The 20,523-nt window shown below is 41.0% G+C and overlaps 1 long non-coding RNA gene across 2 annotated transcripts; it reads right to left on the bottom strand.

Annotated features, from left to right (window-relative positions):
* Positions 1-964: 964 nt before the first annotated feature.
* LOC143703087 (uncharacterized) lies at positions 965-19,952 on the bottom strand. 2 transcript variants are annotated; one of them, XR_013190720.1, is made up of 5 exons: positions 19,922-19,952; positions 5,670-5,783; positions 4,282-4,389; positions 3,404-3,529; positions 965-1,488 (listed from the first exon to the last, which is right to left on the bottom strand). It is a non-coding gene; the product is annotated as an uncharacterized LOC143703087 (long non-coding RNA). The 2 variants fall into 2 exon arrangements; XR_013190721.1 differs by having other exon boundaries at positions 3,414-3,529.
* Between the last annotated feature and the right edge of the window lie 571 nt (positions 19,953-20,523).

Raw genomic sequence — 20,523 nt, 5'->3', positions numbered from 1 at the left:
TTCCGATAGCTTTCTATGCATGCACGACACGTTGACTTCCTGTATCATATGTCTTAAGAGCGATTAAACATTTTTTATTGCTCTATCTATGATACAGTGAAATGAATCCTCAAAGGTTATAATAAAGGTTTATTGAGGAACATGAACAGGTGCAGAACAGCTGTGGAATAGGTTCTCTTAACTCAGAAAAGGTTCTAAAACACATAAGGACACACAATGAAATTAGCTGACCATAAAACATACACGATTTCTGCACACAACACAATACCCTCACCTAAGACATTCATGGAGAAGACCTTCATTATCATAGGCATTTCCATATGCATTTATGTTTATATAAATATTAGCAATGGTATAATATACATACACCAGTTTGATTAGAAGGCTTCAATGTATTTATGACTTTAGAAACTATGCACTTAAAGGTATAATTCACAGCAACACACACACACACACACACACACACACACACACACACACACACACACACACACACACACACACACACACACACACACACACACACACACACACACACACACACACACACACACACACACACACACACACACACACACACACACACACACACACACACACACGTTGAATTTAAATGTTTTATGGAGACTTAGACATACTGATTAAGATTGTTGTTATTCTAGGATCATTTTTATTTTAGGGACAAAAAACAGACAATTTTCATAATATCATCTTTTGTTTTCCACGGATGAGAGAAAATGTGTTGTTGTTTGTGGAATTTGAAATCACACTTGAAAATGTTTGATTGTCACTAATTTGATCAAAAAATATCAAACCAAGTGGCATCTGCAAATAATTGATTCAAAGTATTTAAATATTTTGAATATTTTCTTTATATAATTTTAAAACTAATATTTTAATATTAAATGTTTTACTAGAAAAGTCTAATCGTGTTATATTTCATTCTAAAATTTAACTTATTTTGATATTTTGTTATGTAATGCAATGACATTCAAAAACTTTTAATTAAGAACATCTCGTACAAGAGCTTTTTGTGGCCACTGTATTCTAACTAATATTTACATTCTGCATAAAAAGGTTGATTTGAATATCCTGCACTTGATTAATGTTAAACTTAGGTGTTAACAAAATGATTATGCAACAATGTCCTCAATCTACCAAGAATGCATCCAAAGCTTTATTGCCATTGTTCTTTGTGTATTGCTGTTTGTGTGAGTGAGCAGTTAGTTAACACACCGGTTAAGCCACACATCTGGACTCAATTATGCTTCATTAGACAGAGTCTATCCATCATCACATGCAGCGGTTAATGGCTCTTGGATTACAGTGTGTGTGTATGACTTAGCACTGTAGCACACACACCCTCAATGAAAGTCATTTCCCATGGAACTCAATGTAAACAGTAATCCTACCGGATCTCAGCAGGATGGCGTCAAAGCGTCTCCCCAGCATGACCTGGCATCAGCCCATCTAAACTCTACCAGTCTGCTAGAGTCATCGGAAAATAAATATCAATGGGCATGATCAATAGAATGGACAATAAATCAGGCATTTAAAATATATGTTGCTGTTCATCTACAAACCAACATGAGCTCTATATGAGCTTATCATCCAGCAAATGGAAATTCACCCAACATTGATCTCATCTCCATGTGGGGATACCGATTCATATGAACCACGTCTGCTTACAGGCACTTAATCATTAAGATTCAACATTGAACATATTGCAAAAATGTATTATTACTCTTATCATGTGGTCTTTAATGGGCAGAATAGCAAATTATTGACATGTTCAGTTGTTATACATTGTTTGGATTTACACTGCTTGGATTTAAATAGGCAAATGCTTAATCTATGACTGGATCTTTATTGCAGTGATTATTATGTTTCTAGCATGTTATATGTTTGGCAACAGTTCTTCTTACCCTAATTGATGGAGTGTGTAGCTTTTCATTTCTTAAACAACCATGTGACACATGATGGTCATATTCCAGGATGACGATGTCAAGATTCATCAGGCTTAAATTGTGAAAGAATGGTTGTGAAGGAGCATGAAGAATCATTTTCACACATGAACTGATGCTCCTCTGAGTCCACAGCTTTGGGATGTGCTGGAGGAGACTTTACAGAGTGATGGACTCTTGCATTGTCAATACAAGATCTTGACCAAAAATTGATGCACCTCTTGATGGCAATAACATCACAACATTAAATAATTTCAGCAAAAGTAACAGTGTTACTACAGTTATGTTTGACATTGAAAAACGAATTTCACCAACCAAACTGTTAGTTTAAGTAGATGTCAACTACATTTGAAAACTAGTCAACTAATCATCTTAAGGAAGCCCCATGTAATTATGTTTCAAAAGTAGCTTACTGAAGCACAAAGGAATGGATCAGAATGCAAGGGATTGTTAAAGTACCCCTGTGGTGAAAATCAATCTTTTAATGTTGTTTATACGTCTATGTGGTGTTTTTAATATGCTTTAAGACAAACCATGTGCAAATTCATGTCAACACCATTGCTATTTTCTGTTTTTTCTCCATACTTCTAGTATTTTCTCCATAAAACTGCAGTGAACGCGGTTTGAAATCGCTGGTGTTTCTGACGTCACAAACTACCTTGTAACCAATCAGGATAACGTGTGATCGTCAACGAGTGGATCTCTGAGCTGGTGTGAGTGAGTGGAGGCAGGGCTAATTTGCATATTCATAAAATCGTGAATACTAATGCGGGCAAGGGTGAAGAGTGAAGACATTTTTTTTTCAAGGAAAAAGTTTTAAATATGTAATTTTGGTGATAAAAGATGAGTTTTAAGGGATACATTTGACTACAGGAGGACTTTAAACGTTAGAGAGTTTTCAACTTGACTTTTTAAAGCCATCTTAACACAACGCTTCTGATGGTGCTAGACACAAAGGCCAAAGGTTTTTAAGGGATGTTTCTTAACATGGAGGTTTTCAGAGAAGGAAAGTAAAATACAAATAGATTTATTTAAACAACCAGTTACCTTACTAATTGACTATTCAGTTGTTGAACAACTATAACATATTAGTCGACCATGACCCATCCCTAATTGGTATATAAATGGACTTTGCAGGTTATTTCAGAAAAACTAAATATGTTAACATAATTTGTAAAACAAGAAAAAAGAAAAAAAAGAAAAAAAAAGAAAACGAATTAAATTAATCAAACGAGAGAAACAACACATCCAAAATAAAGTTCGTAGTCAAAACAAAAATAATTGCATGTATGGTATTTGTATATAAAATAATTATATTTCACTTGCATATGGAAAATGAAAGGCACCCCAGGTATTTTTCTGAACACTAGCGTTATCATGTAAAATGCTGGTAAGAGTAGTAATTTCCTCCACAGCATTACTGCACATCCTGTTCTCACCTGTACTCACCCTCCATTAGTCTTCAGTGGTCAGTCAGACGACGGTCCAGACAGCAGGTGACTCATCTGAGGAAACTATACCTCACAGTAATAAAAACCAGACAGAGGTCAAAACTGTGTCACATCCTGAGGGCGAAGGGCACATCAGGTCAGTTATACTTCAGTGTTTCAGAATCATGTCAGTCTGGCTGATGGTCATCCTTACTTACAACACAACACAACACAGCACACGCACACGCACACGCACACGCCTATTTAATGCATATTTAATTTGAGTGATATAAATTAAGCTTCTAGGTCAAATTTACTTTATTTCTGTAAGTGTTTTTTTGTTTGTTTACCATGAGAAATATCCTTAAAACAAGATCAATTTAAAAAAAAATTCATGGTGTATGTTTATAAGTGTAAGTTTTATTTCTCTTACTACACTGGCAGTTTTTCTTGTCCTAAGCATGAAAAAGGCATTTTTTTTGTTTTTATCTTCTTACAAAAAGAGAAAAAACTAAATTGTGAATTGGGTATGAAAAATAATATTGGCCTACAACTTAATTTTAAGAAATGCATACCTTCTGAATATTCAATATTCTTAAAACTGGTTGAAAAGTTTGTTATAAACTTCATCAGTACTCAATGAACAGACTCACAGCCTCATGTGCTTGAAATGAAACATGGTATCTACCCTGACTGAAGTCTATAGAGGTGCGCGCAGGTTTGAGCAGATTTCATCCGTCAGCATGTGAAGTTCCACATCAAGTGCATTTCAGACTTGTTCTACCTTACACCTGCCCTGCGGGAGGGAACTTTGTCGAGGGTAAAGAGCACTGACCTCACAGGGTGGGGTTTGGCTGTAAAATCCTGTGATGACCTCAGACGAGTACCTGCAGGGTGTAGTGGGAGTTCAGGTCACAGGGTCACGAGGGAAGAGCTCTCATTCATCAACTTCCTGCAGTCTTTCTCAACATGGGTTTCCATTGTAGGGTCACAGCCTATCACACACACACGTGGATACAAGCACTCAAGCACTGATGGATGGATAACAAAAATGATGTGATTGATAAGGCAAACGTTTGATGTTTAATGTATCAGTCAATGAAAATTAATGGCTAATTATGTACAACATAACACCCCTCTATACTTGTAGACAGTGCCGTTTCATCTGTGAGATGGAAGTTGTGTGTAGCCGACAGAAAAAGTCTTACTTGACTGAGGGGGAGTGTAAAGACACAGAATGAGCAGACAGGTGTGTGACAACTGTGCTAGAGTAGAAGCAAATATATAATGCAGAAATTCAATGTTTTATGAGGGTAATCAGACATTTTAATCTTTAGCATTGTGCATTTTATTCTATTACTTGCAACAATAGTTACTTTACTTTTGGCCACGTGGACTTAAACTCTGCTCCCAACACTTTTCACACTCTAACTAGGTTTTTTTTGTGTGTGTGTGTCCAAGCGTCTAATTTGTTTAATTTTTGTCGAACACATTTTTGCTGTGTTTTCCCCTAAACCATAATAAACAAATGTGCAGCCACATCTCAAATCAACTTTTATTTTGTGATGGAAATGACCACATTTTAAACATTAAATGAAAAAGGTCAACTTCTTGTCTTGCTATGGCTAATTTCAAAGCTAGTATTTTTTATTTACACTATAAATTCAATTAAACAAATATTCTTTTCCCTCTTTTTTGCATAATTTTGCATATTTTAAATCATTTGAATAAATGACTTTTACACTTGAGATCACCACATTTTTAAACATATTGATGGTTTTTTTTTTAGATGACAGATGATGATTTTCATATTTTAAGCTACAAAAAGGTCTGTGTCAAGGGTAGAATAATCGGTAATCAACATTATAATCTATATAATAATAGATCATCAACATCCATATTATTATAAGGGATTTTCATATCTACACATAAAAGGCTTGAAAAAACAGCAAAAAAGTCATGATTTAATTTTTTGTTATATTTTTGTTCAAATAAAAATCAACCACTGTGACATAAAAGTGCTTAATAATTATAATAATAATAATTATTATTATATAATATTTCCCCAAACTCTCAAGTCTGTGCATTAATGTCTCATTCACTTTTCATACATCTGGCATATTCTTACATCACAAATATAAGCAGGTACAGTCAAAATTTTGACAGCATTGCATGCAATTGGATTTTGGAGAACACCGTTCTTACTGTGACAGTCATTAGAGCTAGAGTAAAAACAGGCCAGAAAGAGACTGACAGCTGATTAACCTCGACTCACCCGCTGTTATTGCAATTCCATCTGCTGGATGTTGGTGTATTAGGGAAACCGTGATGCTAAAATCTCACTATTTCTTCATGTAATATTCAAAGGAGATTTAAACAAGCCAGAGACCTTAAGAAAGGAGACATAAACAAACCAATACAGTATTTTGTTCATCCAGGTTTGTGTAGACATCCATATTCATGAACAGCTTTGTTCTCGCATGCATATGAAGCGCAGTAGTTCACATTAGGTTACAAAATCGTTTACAGAGACATTGGCATTCATAAATTTCTACTGAACAAAGAACTTAGTTTTCCACAAATTGTAGGCACTGCATTTACATGTTACAGTGAATCTAAGCATGGCACTACGCTTCAACTCTTGCCTTTGTAAGTGCACTGAAGCTTTTATTCAAAAGGTGTTTGGAATCACAGCTTGTCCCCTCAGTGGGAACCCCTGTCCAAACAGTCAGAGGACAAATCCCCTCACTTCCTGCACCATAAGGCACATTCTCCACGGTAACCCACAATGGAGGCTTTAGAGGAGCACATTTACAGAGTGCTAAAGGCTAATACAGTCTAGCCTAAAAGGATAAAGAATGCTGAGAATTAGGTGTGAGCAGACCAAAATCTAGATCAAGGAAGCAATTATATGACATGTTAACATTTAGGACACATTTTGCTCTATATTTTCTCATTACTGTATATCTTCACTGTCACGTAAAGCAATCGATAAAGCACAATGTCTACCAGTTTTTACCTACTTTTTAAAATCATTATTAAAAAAATCCTTGAAACAAAATACATTTACTTGAAAAGAAACATTGCATAAGATAAGGACTTTAAAATAAATTGATTTTAGTTAATTCAAATTTAACTTTATTGAATTAATTTTCATTTATTTAAATATGAGTGTACATGGAAAGATTTACTTTGAAACAATTTACACTCAGAAACTGCATGAAGAAACAGCATTTAACATGGAATTAAATGTGTCATTTTAGAAAGACTGAAAGTACTTCCTTGTAAAATGCACTCCCTGACCCTATAACCCTTTCCAACTTTGAATTTTTTAGTGTATTTTGTCTTACTGCAATAGCATAAATTTAGTTTAAAAAAATAGCATTTAAAAAACGAGTTAAGTTATAAATGAGTAAACATTGCCTAACAGTGCAGTAAGACAAAATACACCATACAATTGGAAAACTATGTATCTAAAGTATATTTATCTTGTTTTAACTAAAAAACAAGTTAAAAAAAATCTAAAATGTTTAGTATTTTAAGGTTTGATTTTACTTTTTCTACAATGAAAAGGTTTGCATAGTAATCAGTGCACCAAGCTCTCATTAGCCTAGCTCAACTGTAGCCTAATAGTTTTAGTGGATTTGGTCACTTTAGTACAGTTTATTTATATCCGACGATGCAAAATCCTGTACATGCTTGCTTTAATCTGGCCTGATTTAGAATAAATGCTCAGCTTAAGGTGAGATATCCTGTAGCCCAACGTGTCAGGAGCATTAGCTACCATACACAGGTAACAAACCGTTAATGAGATCATTTTTAAATGGCAACATGAGGTCAGTTTTGTAGACACAAGCAAAAACACTCATTAAATCATCCACAGCTCTTTACAGCATACATCTCTCACCTGGCTATAAACTGGGCGCTAACTGGCTGCTAACGTTTTCTTCCAGGAAAGATAAACCGAGGTGATTGCAGAGGTGAATACCCTTTTAAGTGGAAACAGCAAGGGTTCAGTCACTGGTGGACATGTCGAATGTTTTTTTTTTATATTCCTCAGTTGATTGATTCTTCAGAGTTTTTAAGTGACCTCTTCACTCTGATTATGTGATATCTATCTGTCTTCATGCACAGCTGAGTTTGTGTACAGCTGCCATAAATAATCTGCAATAGTTGTCCTGCTAAATACCAAAAGATGGTAAACTGTGCCCTTTGAGCCCCTGTGGCTTATACCATCGGCCACTTTACTTGCTACACCTGTTCAACTGCTCGGTAATGCAAATATCTAACCTACCAATCACAGGGCAGCAACTCAATACATTTAGACATGTAGCCATGGTCAAGACGATCTGCTGAAGTTCAAACTGAGCATCAGATTGAGGAACATGCCTTGTTGATGCCAGAGTTCAGAGAAGCTATATGCCTGATGAAGGTCATTAGACCGAAACATTGGTAATATAATTTTGATACTCGTTTGCAAGTATTGATAGTGTACGGAATTTCCTTGTTTTTCTTATAGTTCAGAGAACTATATCAGAGAATATAGCAGATATATTTGGTCTGCTTTTCTTCTCTGGTATCAGAGAAGAAAAACCATACTGGTTCCGCTGATAGAAAGGCAACAGTAACCCAAATATGCACTCGTTTCAACCGAGGTCTGCAGAAGAGCATCTCTGAACTCTCAACACATCAAACCTTGATACAGAAGCAGAAAACACACCGGCGCCACTCCTGTCAGATAAGAACAGGAAACTGAATCCACAGTTCACACACGCTCACCAAAATTGGACAATAGAAAATTATAAAAACGTTGCTTGGTCTGATGAGTCTCGATTTCTGCTGCAACATTCATATGCTAGGGTCAGAATGAAAGCATTGACCCATCCTGCCTTGTATCAATGCTTCAGGCTGCTGCTGGTGTAATGGTCCGAGGGATTTTTCTTGGCACACTTTTGGCCCCTTAGAACCAGTTGAGGACCATTTCAACACCACAGCCTGAGTAGTGTTGCTGAACATGTCCATCTCTTTATGACCACAGTGTACCCATCTTCTGATGGCTACTTCCAGCAGGATAACACACAATGTCACAAAGCTCAAATCATCTCAAACTAGTTTCTTGAACATGACAATGAGTTCACTATTCTCAAATGGCCTCCACAGTCACCAGATCTCAATCCAATAGGGCACCATTTTGCAGCCGTCAAATCTGCAGCAACTGTGTGATGGTATCATGTCAATAGGTACCAAAATCTCTGAGGAATGTTTCCAGCACCTTGTTGAATCTATGTCATGAAAAATTAAGAAAGTTCCGAAAGCAAAAATAGGTCCAACCCAGTACTAGCAAGGTGTACCTAATATAAAGTGGCCTGTGAGTGTGTTAAAAAGCAAAACTCAAATAAAGTGAACTCAGATTATTTGTGTGACTATTTGTATTAGTGCTGGCTATATATGCTGGCCTTTTTAGCAGGGAAATATCAATCTAAAAATGCTAAGGGGCAAGGATTGTTGAGTTCAAGTAGGCTTGAGATATGGACCCAGAGAAGTGACCCCATCTGGCTGAAGGATATATTATTGTCAACTGTTTTAGTCATGTATAGAGGCTTAACCATGTTTGGGTTACTAGGGAAATGATCTCTCGTGTCATAACGTATAAGCCTCTTGTTTTACAGGTCACCCTTGGTCCAGTCTCACTAATTAAAGATGCATGCCGTAATTTAAAACAGCAATAAAAGTCTAATCATGGACATCAGATAAAATCAAAACAAGAACCAATTGCGTCTCAGCTATATCCGTTTCTTATTCTTTTGTGATTCTACAAGCTTTTCTGTTACAAGATGAGCTGCACAGTCAGTTCTGCTTTATGGAAGTGACAAAGTGATTTGGTTTGAGTTTAATTTGTGTTAGTAGCTGTTTGCATCTTCCACATTCAGAATAATCAATAGCACTCAAAATATTTCCTGAGTACTTCATTGAAAAGTGCAGTCTAATAATTTATTATGTGTTCAGCAACTATATATTTAAGTGTTGTTTCCATCTTTCTATATGCTGCATAGCAAAACCTGCAATCATCCAGTAAACACACATAACTCTCTTCGTTAGTTGTACAACTATATACTGTATTTTTTTTTAAAATATTAAACAATTTATTGCCTTATTCACAGTAATTGTTAAATGTTATTGCCAGTGTGGATTGTAAAACATTTATTAGTATGAAAGCCTATTTCAAAACCACATTATGGGAAAGAAAATGTAAAGCAGAAAGTTATATGAAGTACTAACAAAATAGTTATATATACAGAGTACCATTCAAAAGGGGTCGGTAAGATTTTTCAAAACGTGAAAGACGTCTGTCATGCTCTCCAAGATTGCATATTTGATTATAAAAAAAAACCTATTAAAATATATTTAATATATATATTTAAATATATATCTGTTATTCCTGTGATGCAAAGCTGAATTTTCAGCATCATTAGTCCAGTCATCAGTGTCACATGATCCTTCAGAAATTATTCATGCTGATTTGCTGATCAAAAAAACATTTATCATTATTATCAATGCTGAAACAGTTGTGCTGCTTAATTTTTGTGGCAACTGTGATACAATGCCCCCCCACCCCCCACAGAGTTCTTTGATGAAAAGAAAGTTCAAACCCATTTATTTAGAATATAATTCTTTTGTAACAGTATAAATGTCTTTACTGGCACTTTTGATCTATATAGGGTGTCCTTGCTGATTCCAAAAAAATGATGGGACTTTATTTATTTATTTATTTATTTATTTATTTATTGTTGAGTGGAAACAGGATTGGAAACTGAAACTGGACAAGACTGGAAAATAAATAACTTTTTACTGATTTAAATCAAGTTTTTTTGTTCCTGTTTTCAAGTGCAAATCTGCAATCTTCTCATCGAATTACAACTCACAGAAATAACTAGACTTTTAGATCACAGTCAGAAGGATCTCTCCTGCAGTGCCACATTATCATCATCTGCTCCTTAAACACACAGCCACATACCAAAGCAGTGTTATCAGATGACCCCACACTGAGGTGCAAAGGACAAACATGACAGCTCTTCACCCCCTCAGAGAGAAAACAAGCCAACTGACAAACCAGAAACCTGCGTTAGGGAATCTGGAGATAATCAGCTCAGCAAGCGGTTTGAGTGAGTCACAAAACGTTTTGGACCCTGTTTACACACGTACTTAAAAGTACAGTAAAGTGGGACATTTCTGCACCACTAGTGGTACCAAACAGAATAAAAAACAATAAACCCAACACGTAGTTCTACTCCAAATTCAGGCTATAGGTTTATTATATTCTAAATTTAATTTAGCAACATTGACACTGTTATTGAACTGAACTGAATCAACATTTAACTGACTCAAAGTGAACACAGAAGACCCTGTTGTCTTCTGTATAGCTGCTTATATGAACTGAACTAATTTCATAATTGATGAGCTTCACAGTTATTGAACTGAACTGAATCAACATTTTAGAGCTGAAGAATTGAATTCTGCTTGTATCATTAATCATTTGTTCCTGTTTATTACTGTGAAGCTGCTTTAAAACAATCTGTACAAAAACAAGATGACAGATATATTGCACACTTTACCTTTAACCGCAGGCCTGTGCGTGACACTGTATCACTTCTACTATGGGTTTCAGGCAGAAATAATTTCTGGACTCTTATCTCAGTACTGGAAACAAGTCAACAAGTAGAAACAGGACATAAAGTCATCAGTCAAAGAAGAATATGTTAAAAACACATAACAGATCATCTGTGTTGAGGTTAAGACCCATTCAGTGAGACGATAAGATTCTCATCCGGTCATACAGTCAGCATTCACAGACTTGAGTTATGAATATTATAGAGAACACTGGAGTTCGGGAATGTGGGTTATGCTCCATGAGTTCTGACTCGAACGGGATGAAACTCTTTCTGCATCGCTGACTGTGAAAAGTTCACATGACGCAGTGACATTTCATTGGCATGGCCCTATTTGTCTCTTATGAATCGTGTGGATTTGTGATGTTACGCAAACCTGTTGTTGATTTCTCAGTCTGTTCTTCCGAAACTAACAATGCAGTGATGAAAGTCTAATGATTTTGTGGTATATGACACAAAACCAGTTAAAAAAATATCTCTGATGTCTAAACTAAATCTAAACATTTTAAACATATATGCTATGATGTTATTTTGCATTTAATCCAATTTTGCATAATATTTTAACACCAGTCAGTCAGTCTGATCAAATAATGAGGAACTTAAAAAACTCATTACATCTGTTCTCACTGGAGATTTCAAGCACATTGCATTGTGGGATACAGTGTGCTCTGTCGTAGGCTACTTTATATCGTACTATATACTGCAGAAATAGTATTCTGAGCATAGCCAATGTCTGATTGAACCTCATGTTTATTGAACCTCTGTCAACAGCTCCAGATCACACCTGAACTGTAAGGTCAATGTAGGTTCACAATTCACCGCATATGAAAGAGTTGGAAAGAGACTTAGAGAGAGATGTGTATTAATAAATATAGAGGAATTCTACAGTATGGCATCTGCATATCCATATATATAAATAAGCAGCAACACATGCAGATATTAAGATGGATACAGACAGAAACACAACAGAATGAGTGCACATGAGAGAGCGGTGTCTGTTGAGCTGGTTTGCTTTGGAAAATAAACACCATCTTTATGACTTTTTATGATCTGTTTGCTCTGTCCTGCTAATCCAGGTCAACATTTGACAGATAACACACAACACATACATACCTTCCAGCTATCAAGAAAGACAGACAGACAAACGCACACACACACGCGCACACACATATGCGCACACACACACGCACACAGTGTGTTTTCATGTTTCCATAGAAAATGTTTTTTATATTGTACAAACTCTATATTCTTTCCCCTTAAACTAGCCCTACCCATCACAGAAAACTGTCTGCAATTTTACATTTTCAAAATGTAAGCTGTTTTCCTCATTAGGACCAAAAAAATGTCCCCACAAGGACAAGGTTCTCTTACGAGAGGTTCTCTCGTATTGCGTAAGTTTAGCTTACGCTACGGGAAAGATTTATCTTCTCGAGATATTGAAGCCAAATAATTATCCTTAATTTTGTATTCATTGTCAACGCAGTGCAGCAGCTAGCAGACCTAGAGCAGGCCATCTCGCGTGCTCATTGGCTGCCCTGCGGGCAACTGCTGCAGCCTACCAGTGAGCCCGGCGTGACGTCACGCCCAATGTAGGACGCCTGCGCCTTCATAGCGTCACAGCCCGCCGGAATGGGCGTGGCTTAGCGTATAAAAGTAGGGGCTGTAGGCTGACTTCCCTGATTTTTCGTCTCTTCAGCGAGCTCTTCGCATCGCTGGATCTGAGAGAAGCCACCGCCGCCGTCGAACAGCGAACAGCCAGCTTAGGACAGCGCTGAGGAAGCCGGCCGTCTTCGCCACCTTCAGCCATCCGTGCGAGCTACACTATCCGGCGACGTATCCTTTACCTTGCTAACCTATTCTCACCGACTGTTTCCTTCAATGTTGCCGCCGTGCAGCTTCAGCAAGCAGGCCCGCTCCATTCCTGCCGGAACTTCACTCGGAACTGACGAAATCATGGAATGCACCATTCTCCTCGAGACTTCAGTCCCAGGCCTCCGCGTCGCTCTCCCAAGTGGACGGCGCCGCCGAGAAAGGGTACACGGCTATTCCCCCTGTGGAAGAGGTGGTCGCAGCGCACCTTTGCCCGCCCTCCGCGAGATGGCGGTCACGGTCAGCCCTCCCGTCAAAATTCTGCAGAGCCACTTCCGCCTTGGTCGGCCGCGCATATGCCCCCTCCGGCCAGGCCGCGTCTGCTGTGCTACAGATCCTGCAAGCCGACCTCCTCCGTGAATGGGATGAGAAGGGCCGGGATCCAGCTGTGGTTACAGACCGAGAAGTGAGAAGTGCGACGGATCTCACTCTCCGCGCCACTAAAACCGCAGCTCAAGCCATTGGACGAGCCATGGCCGCGTTGACTGTAACAGAGAGGCACTTCTGGTTGACGCTCGCGGATTTGAGGGGAACTGAGCGAGCCACCTTCCTGAACGCGCCGCTCTCCCCCACTGGTCTCTTCGGCCCAGCGGTGAACGGGATCGTTGAGCGTTTTTCTGAGGTACAGAAGACCACGCAGGCCATGAACCTCTTCCTGCCGCGACGCTCGAGCTCCGCTACAGGCCGCTCTCGCGAGAGACAAAGCCAGCCTCCTGTGCGAGCAAGTGCCCAGCGTCCAGCACAGCCTCAGCCTTCGCAGCGACGTCAGGGCGGCCGCCCTAGGTCGCGCTCAGACAGCCGTCACAGACCGCCGCCCCCCAGAGGGCCTCGGCAGAAGATCACGCTGAAGTCTGAGCACGCGAAGCCCTCCTAACAAAGAGAGAGAAAAGACGCGCGTGTCCCGCTGCGGCCGGACCGCCGTCAAAGTTTATTTCCCTGTCAGTCCCCTTCAAACAGGCTACTGCAGTGGTTCATTTAGCAGCCAACGAGCCGGTTTGTTCACCCTCTCGCCTGCACACAAACGCCGTTTTCACGGCGACCCAGAGAAATCTCAAAAAGAGTATAATGTCTGGTCCGGCTCACGCCGTCGGTGTTTTAAGTGTAGTGAAAGTGCCCACACCCCAGTGTTCACCCCTACACACAAGCACTTTGAATCTCGTGTCACTCACAGAGCACACTCTCATAAAGCGCAGGAAAGCCGCTCGAGTGTTAAATGTAAGAAATTTGTCCACAGGTCTGTGCCCACTATCTGCCCGCTCTGTTACACAATCAAAAAAGCAGGTTATGAATGTAAGTCTCGTGCCCGCCAGAGAGCGTTCACGCTTGCTAACACAAACCTCCCCCTGGGCTCCGCCCGCGCGTTTAAGTGTTATCACAAAACGCAGGGCATTAATAAGACGCTCCCCATCCATTATGATCGGTGCGTCAAATACACTTGTAAGTCTCGTGCCCGCGCTCACGCTTACAGCAAGCTTTTCCGCCCGGAGCGCTGCTCGCACGTCGAAAAAAGAATGTTCCCCATCCCTTATGATTGGGACATCTCACATAAATCAACCGGTTTCGGCTTTCAGCGAGCAGCCATTGCCCAGAACCGAGAGCGCGTGCGCCGCGCTTTCGGCTCCGGTTCAGTTCACAAGCCCGCAAATGGCGCCGATCTGAACCCGGAGGCCATTCGCCCCATAGCGGCTCACATAGCTGCGGGGGAAACTATCCCAGGGATTTCAGAATGGGTGCTGAGCACAATAAAGGAGGGCTATACACTTCAATTCATTCGCCGTCCCCCGCGCTTTCAAGCCCGGACCGCGACGATAGTGAATGCGGAAGTAGCACACCTACTTCACGCAGAAATAGCAAAGCTGCTGTGCAAAGGGGCTATAGAAAAGGTACCGCCTTCTTTGAGCAAGTCAGGTTTTTACAGCCGATATTTTCTCGTACCAAAGAAGGACGGAGCCTTCAGACCTATCCTAGATCTGAGACATTTGAACAAAGTGCTTGCGAAAAGACCGTTCAAAATGCTTACAACCAGGAAAATCCTCGCGCACGCTCGTCCGAGGGACTGGTTTATTTCTCTAGATCTGAAGGATGCCAATTTTCAGATTCAGATAATACCCCGTCAAAGGCAATTTTTGAGATTCGCCTTCGACGGTCAGGTATATCAATACACCGTCCTGCCGTTCGGCCTGTCCCTAGCACCCTGTACATTTACGAAGTGCATGGACGCGGCGCTCGCCCCCCTGAGAAGTCAGGGGCTGCGAATAATGAACTATCTGGACGATTGGCTGATATTGGCACAGTCAGAGACAAAACTGCTATCTCACAGAACAGTGCTTCTCAGTCACCTGGAAAGCTTTGGTCTCAGGGTCAACTGGACCAAGAGCTCATTACTGCCCAGCCAGTCAATTTCCTTTTTAGGAATAGAACTGGACTCGGTGACCATGACGGCTCGTTTATCGAAACAGCGCACGCGCCGTGTTCGCCACCTAGCCGCATCTTTCCAGATAGGCAGCTTTCTCCCTTTGAAAACATTTCAAAGGATGTTGGGCTGTATGGCATCAGCTGCAGCGGTGCTTCAGCTGGCCCTACTGCGCATGCGCCCGCTCCAACGCTGGTTGAATGCTCGCGCGTCCCGCCGAGCCTGGGTTTCAGGCGGCCAGAAAATCAGAGTGACTCAGACCTGCATAGCGGCTCTGCAGCCCTGGTTAGCAGCCGACTGGTACCAGCAGGGAGTGATGATGGGAACCATCTCTTATCGGAAAGTAATTTCGACAGACGCGTCCAACTCGGGTTGGGGCGCGCTGTTCGAGGGCAGACCGGTCTTCGGCCAGTGGTCAGACCAAGAGAAGTATTTTCACATAAACTGTCTGGAAATGATAGCGGTCGAGAACGTGCTGAAGGGCTTCCTCCCGTTCATACAGGACCAACATGTTCTTGTTCGCTCGGACAACATGTCTGTGGTATCCTATTTAAACCATCAGGGCGGTGTCAGATCCAGAAATCTCTGCAATCTGACGTAACGCCTCCTTATTTGGTCTCAGATGCACCTGCGTTCGCTGAGAGCAGCGCATGTGCCTGGCCATTTGAACGACGGCCCAGACAAACTGTCCAGGGACAATGTTCCCCCAGGGGAATGGTCCCTGCACCCCCAAACAGTCCAGAAGCTGTGGTGCCTATTCGGCAGAGTGGAAGTCGACCTATTTGCGTCAAAAGACAATGCTCAATGCCCGACGTTCTTCTCGAAGGATGAGGACGCGCTGGCCCAGGTTGGCCCAGCCTCTCGCTATATGCTTTCCCTCCGGTCTCTCTGTTACCACAGGTGATCAAGAGAATCAGGGAAACGCGCCATTCGGTGCTCCTCATAGCCCCGCGTTGGGAGAATCAGATTTGGTTCCCGGAACTAGCACGGTTGTCACTTACAGCTGCGTGGCCGATTCCGGTGAGGGCAGATCTCCTCTCTCAGGCTCACGGCGCGATCTGGCATCCCCATCCAGAGCGCTGGTCTCTGCACGCATGGTTGATCAACGGGTACTCGTTGCCCTGTCAGAAGGATTGATGAACACGATCACGCAGTCTATAGCTCCTTCCAAGAGAAGGCTCTACGCGTCTAAATGGTCGGTGTTCTCCGGATGGTGCACCGACAGAGGTCTGGACCCACGGACATGCGGGTTGGCGCATCTGCTCACCTTCCTACAAGAGCTGTTTGATAAGGGGAGTTACCCATCCACACTCAAAGTATACGTGGCAGCGTTCGCAGAATCGACGCACGGCCAGTCACTGGGAAGACATGAGTTGGTCATCCGCTTCCTTAGAGGAGCTAGAAGGATGAACCCGCCGCGCCCCCCATCGGTTCCTATGTGGGATCTTTCATTGGTCCTCGAGGCCCTGAAAGCCTTTCCATTTGAACCACTAGACTCCGTGGGGTTGAAATATCTATCACTGAAAACCGTCTTTCTGACTGCACTGTCGCCAGTAAAACGTGCGGGGGACCTGCATGCGCTGTCTGTCAGCGCGTCGTGTCTTGAGTTTGGGCCGAATTACTCTAAAGTCATCCACAGACCTAGGCATGGCTATGTTCCTAAAGTGATGGGTACTCCATTCAGAGCGCAAGTTATTTCGCTGTCAGCTCTGCCAACATCTGACAGCGAAAGTGAGGTGAATCTCCTCTGCCCTGTCAGGGCGCTGAGATTTTACAATACGCGCTCCGCCTCCTTCAGGCGTTCAGAACAGCTTTTTGTTTCGTTTGGTGGGCGCACCAAGGGTCTCGCCTCCTCGAAACAGAGCCTGTCCAGATGGATAGTGGACGCTATAGCATCTGCTGACGCGTCAAGAGGTCTGCAATGCCCTCTGGGCATCAGGGCTCATTCCACGAGAGGCGTGGCCTCGTCGTGGGCGTGGTCCAGTGGGATTTCTATCCATGACATATGTGTAGCGGCGGGCTGGAGCTCTCCGTCTACCTTTGTCAGGTTTTATAACCTAGAAGTTCCTGCCTTGCAGGCTAAACTTTTGTCAGTTTGAAGGAGAGGTGTATTCTGCCCAGATCTTCCTGCTCAGATAGCTCTCACGTGACTCAGCGCTCCTGGTTAAGCTGCACTAGTAGGGTATGTGCCATGTGCCTATACAGACCGGCGCGCTGCTCTGTATTCCCTATGTGTGCTTATGTACAAGTGATGGCCCGCGTGGCTGGCCACCTTATTTTTTCCACTTATGGGGTTCACCTGAAAATTCGGGTTCTCATGGTGGATGCTTGGCGCGCACGGCGTTGACAAAGTGTTCCCGTAGCGTAAGCTAAACTTACGCAATATGAGAGAACCTCTCGTAAGAGAACGATACTCGGTTACTAAACGTAACCTCGGTTCTCTCTAGAGAGGGAACGAGTATTGTGTAACCGGCCGTGCTCGCGCCACGAGCGGCTTCGCTTCAGTCGGTGAAAAACCAGGGAAGTCAGCCTACAGCCCCTACTTAGATACGCTAAGCCATGCCCATTCCGGCGGGCTGTGACGCTATGAAGGCGCGGGCGCCCTTCATTGGGTGTGACGTCACGCCGGGCTCACTGGTAGGCTGCAGCAGTTGCCCGCAGGGCAGTCAATGAGCACGCGAGATGGCCTGCTCTAGGTCTGCTAGCTGCTGCACTGCGTTGACAATGAATACAAAATTAAGGATAATTTTTTGGCTTCAATATCTCGAGAAGATTAATCTTTCCCGTAGCGTAAGCTAAACTTACGCAATACTCGTTCCCTCGTAGAGGTTACGTTTAGTAACCGAGTATCGGTTTTGGATATTGCCATCTTTGTGGGGACATTTTGTATAAATCTCATCCTCAGTTTCTCATCCTCACATCCTCATAATGTAGAGTTTACCTGGACACACACACACACACACACACACACACACACACACACACACACACACACACACACACACACACACACTTATAAGTGATCAATTTGGAATACTCTACATTGGCAGCAAAATAGTGCTTGAGACTCATCACAAATCACAGTTGTTTACAAGGGTTGCTACGCTATTTATCTAACATTTACAGAGAACAAAAAAAATGTATTAAATGAATTTGATTTATAATCAACATTTTACCATTTTATCTGTCATCGTGGATGAAGTGTGTTCACTTTAGGTAAGAGAGAGAGAGAGAGAGAGAGAGAGAGAGAGAGAGAGAGAGAGAGAGAGAGAGAGAGAGAGAGAGAGAGAGAGAGAACAAAAGGCTATATTTGCTAAGGGTTATTACATTCCCTGCTGGTCAGCATGAGTTTAATTAAAGACAGGACTGTTTATAGCCCAACCTACAAAGTCACACAGGAGGCACAGAATTGATCGCTGTCTGGCACCACACACCCACACACACACACTCTTATGTCATCAATACACAGCATCGACAGGAGAGAGCGTCTCTGCGTCAGGTTTTGCCTAAAAAGTAGGCCTAATAGTAACCTGAAAATTGCTTAAAATACATGCAAATTTTTGCGATTTCTGTGAGGGTTTAATCCCTAGCTCATTGTTGAAACAACTGAAGTCGATGGAAATTCCCCACCATGACAGAAAAACTCATGTGTTTATGGTCTGGAAAGCTGTGAAGCTGCTGCCAAGTTTCTCCCATCACAATGCTTAGCTTGCTAAACATCTATTAGCACGAGCCGTCATTCGCTTGTAATATTGCAAAATATAATCCAAGATAAATATATGTAATGGGTCGGACTGTTTGCTGAAACATCATCACAAGATTCCATTGTGATGGGGTTTTTGAAAGTAAAATCCATCTGTTTTTAAACACACAATTCTATTTTATATCACAATTTAGCTAATGGTGATTTATACTTCTACAGATAGTTACTACTTCAGTGTCTCTGCTGCCCTTTATGGCAGTTTTATGAGTTGTGATTTACCATCCCCATTCATGCATTATTGATTTTTAATTTTATATCAAGGTCAAATTATGGTCATAGGCAGATCCATTGATTTATTACAGAGAGGTACAATCATTGTAGTGGATTCTTATTTGCACAAACTATAAGACAGACAGAGCTTGATATGTGTAGTGACACCAGCAAATACACACAATGCGACACTGTGGCCCTCTAGCGGAGAAATACAGTATCAAAACCAATCCTAAACAGTATGCACTACCTTTTGAAGTTTTGAAAAATAAATCTACATTTTGAAGTTTTGAAAAATAAATCTACATGCTTATGTTGTAATTTTAGGAATCGTTTCGTTAAAGTTATTCAGAACTAACGTTGTAAAAATATTTGCATCATGCCTAACAGAATGGGAATAAACAACAGTCAGCCACTGCTCCATGAGGGGGTGAATGTTTGTTCATGAAACTGGGGGTTCATTTTGAGATTTTTTACCATCTGTCATTTTATCAGACCGGATGGAATGTTTTAGAATCAGACAAATCAGCGTAATACTGCAAAACGTCACCGAGCTAATCAAATCCATCACTAATACTTACTGAGAAAAAAAAAAAAATACTTACTGAGGTTTGTGCTGTGAAATTCCCTCCAAAATTATGTCACTTCCTTATGGATGATGCCATCAAATATCTAGCCTTTTAAATATTATATTACAAAAGACTTAAGAGGATGGAAAGTGATATTAAGGACACAGGAAAAACCTGGTTAATTGTAGGCTATTATATCACATCACGTCATCCAAAATTATTTAAAAATTCACTCAATTTATTGTGATTTTATGATGAAAGTAAACTAATATGATTTTCACCGTTTAAAATGATGAGTGTAATATTTTTTTATTTGATCAGCAAATAGTGGTGGTTACATATTCAGTTCTTCCTTAATAATTATTAAAACATACTGAATGTTCCTTAACAACGACTATATTCTGTTACACAAAATAAAAGTATTGTTTATAATAATGCTGGATAATAAAAGCTGCAGTTCGGCACTCTTCCCATATTCACGGAAAAGCTGGAAATGTAAGGTAATTTTAATATGCTTTCCAGCCATGGAGAAAAATCATGGAAATGTTAAATGAAAAAATGTAAATATGTGGATATTTATTTAAGTAAAACGATAAATGGTCAAAAAGTGTCAACCCTGTAGGCCCAGTTGAAGAATT

This window comes from Siphateles boraxobius, unplaced genomic scaffold (genome assembly GCF_051911475.1).
Source record: "Siphateles boraxobius isolate OS27281-9 unplaced genomic scaffold, OSU_SipBor_1 37, whole genome shotgun sequence".
NCBI classification, from domain to species: Eukaryota; Metazoa; Chordata; class Actinopteri; order Cypriniformes; family Leuciscidae; genus Siphateles; species Siphateles boraxobius.
This window is presented reverse-complemented; position numbering and strand designations above follow the sequence as displayed.